The following is a 5,000-nucleotide window of genomic DNA, read 5'->3' on the forward strand; positions in this document are numbered from 1 at the left end:
TTTCCCCTAGAAAATGTTCCAGCAGCGGTCCTGTTGATCATAGGAAGCCCCCCCCCCCCAAAAAAAAAAAGAGAACATTTTTAAAAGATGACTCCTTAAATGTTGACTTCTGGTAGATTTTGTGAAAGAAATGGACAGATTAAGTTACAAATTATGACATAACCATCAACACAAGGTTGATTATTGCAGTACTTGAACAGGATTATTCATGTTTTTCTTTCACCTTTTTCCTCCATGTCTTGAACTGTCTGTCCACTAGCCACTTTACCATTGTCTTCTGCCTCACTGTTTGCGTGCTTTATTAGCACATATGACAGCCGAACTGTGACCACACTTATATGAACCTAGCATATTGAATGGAGCACACAGCCTCTATACAACTTAGCATAACACTGGCAAAAAAACCTACAACCACACACACACACACTTGAGAGAGATGTTATTGTTTTATAATGTTTAAATTCAATTAATCAGGTAAATATAGTTAATTGGATAAATAAACACGTATTTTAAAACACTGCATTTCACACACACAGAGAGACACACACACACACATACAGAGACTACAAATTGTTTTGTTCTTCGTAAACAAACAATTGCAATCGGGGTAATATGCTGTGAAATCCCATTGGGTTAGACATATGGGTAGAGATGCAAACACACACACACACACACACACACCTCAGAGACAGTCTCCTCCTCTCTCACCACCATCCCTGCTACCCTTGTCCTTGTTTTGTGTTTGTAATTAACTGTAAGTAATTATGCTCGAAAATGACAGCTCTTCTCAACTTCCTGTTCCGCTTGAACGGAAAGGCAAAGACAACATCATGCATCCAGGGAATGTGTATATTAGCTTATGGATATCTTAGTCTGTGTGTGTGTGTGTGTGTGTGTGTGTGTGTGTCAGCTTATATCTGAGTGCCTCTGTGAAAAGGAGACCTCTCCTTTTCCCCTAAATATGTTTTCTGTTTTAAACTGCCTTGTGCAACACAGATTTTACAACAACACTCACATGCACTCACGTTTTACTTGTTTGTTTGAAGGGTGTCATTTTATTGCTGTAGATGTGTATGTCTAGTGTACAGTATGTGTATGTGTCTGTACTAGGAAAGATTTTAACAGTATTGGTACAGACCGTCACCCCTCTAAAATGGTTTAACCCCAAGGTCTTGATTGGGTAATTGGTTGGCTCATTTCATGTGAGGGAGGAAAAGTCTAGAAGAAGCCCTGTGTGAGATAGGTCTTGAGTAAGGAGAGTTACAACTGGCTGCATGTTGAGTATTGAGCATTTTGTATTGCTGAATAACCTGTTGGTTGATTTTTGGGTAACACTTTACGGTAAGGGTACATGAATTATCATGAATTCATGCATGAATTAATTAATGGTTTATGTATTACTTAATTCCTTAATATCTCATGAATCATCAGGAATTTACATGAGTTCATGTTCATGACCACATACATGAACAACTAAAGTCTATGGGAAGTCCTGTGTGAGATACTGTAGGTCTTGATTAGGGAGAGTTACAACTGGCTGCATGTTGAGTATTGAGCATTTTGTATTGCTGAATAACCTGTTGGTTGATTTTTGGGTAACACTTTACGGTAAGGGTACATGAATTATCATGAATTCATGCATGAATTAATTAATGGTTTATGTATTACTTAATTCCTTAATATCTCATGAATCATCAGGAATTTACATGAGTTCATGTTCATGACCACATACATGAACAACTAAAGTCTATGGGAAGTCCTGTGTGAGATACTGTAGGTCTTGATTAGGGAGAGTTACAACTGGCATGTTGAGTATTGAGCATTTTATCGCTGAATAACCTATTGGTTGATTTTTGTTTAGTTTTGTCTAGTCTTTTTGTTTTCTATTTGTCGGCTCACTACCTTTTCTCGCACTTGTAAATAAATCTGCACTCTCCACCAAAATCCACGTTTGCTTGCTTGCTTGTGTTCACCCCATCATCACTTCACCTCAGTGAGTCCAAGCCGCTCATCATGTAAGTGGATAGTGGACAGCAAGGGCTGTATTTTCACAGCCTCTCTCTTTTATTTTAGAAAAAAAAGAAATATTTAGCAATAAGTAATAAGACAAAAAATGAAACAAAAAACAAAAGAGGCAAAAGACACAGAAAAGTGGGACAAAAAGAGATAAAAAAAATTGGAGTAGAGTTGATTTCAGCAGCATTAGAAAAGAGGAATATAGAAAATCTAAAAGAAATAATGGTCCTTTGAACTTCAAAAACGGTAAGTCATCCACTTACAGTATCAAACTTTAAAGAAAAGAAAAGGCACATTTTAAGGAGGCCTTGGAGCGATCCTGCTGGAAAAGATGGAAGTAGAGAATGGAACGAAGAAGATGTGTGTGTGTGTGTGGGGGGGGGGGGTTGTGTGTGTGTGTGTGTGTGTGTGTGTGTGTGTGTGTGTGTGTGTGTGTGTGGGAGGAAGTTATGGGAGGAAAAGGAAAAGAGGGGAACGGGGGAAAGGGACTCTCATTACTATTCTCATTCATTTTGTCTGATTCTTTTTAATTGGTTTCAGTAGGAAAGCCTTTGAACTCCAAATCTGTGTGTTCATAGTGTGTGCACACACACACACACACACACACACACACACACAGACAGACAAAGACACACACAGTCTCCATCTCTCTTACATGCAGAGAGCGGAGAGTTGGGTGTGGTAGAGCGTTAGGTGTGTACATCTCTGTGTATGTTTGAGTTATGTGTGTCTGTGTGTGTGTGTGTGTGTGTGTGTGTACTACTGCCTAATTAAAAACAGCCCCATAGCATTGCCCACTTTTCTCAACTCATTCAATTAGTTTTCCAAAGGTACCGGAGGTCTCTCTTCACACACACACACACACACACACACACACACACACACACACACACACACACACACACACACACACACACACACACACACACACACATCTCCCCCCAGCACTCCTGTCTCAATATTTTAATCAGACTTCAGTAGTTTCATATTTCATATCTATTCAGAGAGCCCTCATAGGGACTTCCCACAGGCTGCTGAGGCAGATACAGTGATGGTGGAGATCAGGTCATGACCAGCGACAGGGTCACAGCTATCAGCTATGCTAAAACACACACTTGTACACACACACACACACAGATATAAATACACACACATAGCTAGTACACACAAACACACACACACACACAGCTAACACACACACACACACACACACAGATATAAATACACACATATAGCTAGAACACACAAACACACACACACACACACACAGATATAAATACACACACAGCTAGTACACACACACACACACACACACACACACACACAGATATAAATACGCACACATAGCTAGTACACACAAACACACACACACACGGCTAACACACACACACACACACACACACACACACACACACACACACACACACACAGAGAGATATAAATACACACACAGCTAGTACACACACACACACACACACACACACACACAGATATAAATACACACACATAGCTAGTACACACAAACACACACAAACAGCTAACACACACACACACATACACACACACACAGCCAGCCATCAGAAGTAGATTTCATGATAATATCTGCACTTTAATTTAAATTTGCACTGTTTTACTGTGCAGAACTTCTCCTTTTTGGGGGCACATGTACGCTGCACACACGCACACAAACACACACACTCACACAAACACATGCTCAGACACACATATGCTCACAAACATGCATACATACATTCACACACATGCAAACACATACACAAACACACACACACACGCACACACACACACACACACACATATACACACACACACACACACACACACCGCGACTGAAAATCCTTTGACTGATGTCAGACTTGCCAGACGGAGGCTGTGGCTGTGACCTTCAACAGAGTAATGCAGGATGAGGATTCTCTGTTTGGGCGGATTTATGGAGTCTTAGCAAATAAATCCACAGGCTTTATCTATAGGCATTTCTGCCATATGCACATTCTCTCTCTCTCTCACACACACACACACACACACACACACACACACACACACACACACACACACACACACACACACACACACACACACACATATTCTCACTCTCACTTTAGCTGAACTCATAATACTGCCATTAATCCCCCAACATTGCAGGCATTTAAAGAGACACTTATCATGTAGGCCTATATTCTAAGACACTTCCCATATACACACATATATGGGAAGACATTTACCATAAACACACACAGAAAGCGCTTTCAGACATACGTGTAAGACCGGAGGTTCTGCCGATGTTAAACGGTGGGGCCGTATATCTGAACGACATAACCGGTCATATGGAAGTCCGAATTCACCCGGTGTTTATACTACCCCCGACCTAGTATTTCCTCCGGACATTATGTAAATGTGCTGTGTCTGAACGAGGCGTAGAACATGCGGTTAAAATTCACACCTAGTGAGAGGGCGTGTTGGTGACGTTTCTTTCGTGCGTCCATGTGGTTAAATCTGACTTAAATGCCAGTGTTATGATGGAGTGGCATAGTGCTGACATCACGGAGCTACTGTCCATTTTACAACATTTTGATAAAACACATGAAGGGAATGGCACGTTGTAGCCTACAACTGCATGGCAAGGCCAAACGAATTCAAAAGACTGAATCATCATAAGCAGAAGGCGCTGAAAAGGCAGTAGCCTACAGCGACGTCGTTGACGACAATAACAGGAGTATTTAATAAATTGTTAGCCAACACGGTTTTCTGTTCATTGATAGCCTTAGGCAGAATTAGGCTACAGAAAAGAATACAATATATTTTTTTCTCTCCCGGCAGTAAAGACAGTAGATTCGTGTTTAAAATTAAATGAAAACTAAAGGTAGGCTATAGGCTTATTATGCATATGACCATCCAGAGGAGGCTGGTGATCTGTCAAGAATGATGAAGATCGTAAGATACAGATGGTTTTATTGTTGCTGTCATTA

At 40.6% G+C, this 5,000-nt stretch overlaps 1 protein-coding gene across 1 annotated transcript in view; it reads right to left on the reverse strand.

Moving 5' to 3' along the window:
- Positions 1–5,000, reverse strand: part of LOC143121228 (calsyntenin-2-like) — a 74,446-nt gene that overhangs the window by 24,491 nt on the left and 44,955 nt on the right. The window lies entirely within an intron of this gene.

Source organism: Alosa pseudoharengus, unplaced genomic scaffold, assembly GCF_046254945.1.
Source record: "Alosa pseudoharengus isolate Yale_2024_CS ecotype anadromous, Long Island Sound unplaced genomic scaffold, YU_APseudo_1.1 YU_APseudo_1.1_scf_13, whole genome shotgun sequence".
NCBI classification, from domain to species: Eukaryota; Metazoa; Chordata; class Actinopteri; order Clupeiformes; family Clupeidae; genus Alosa; species Alosa pseudoharengus.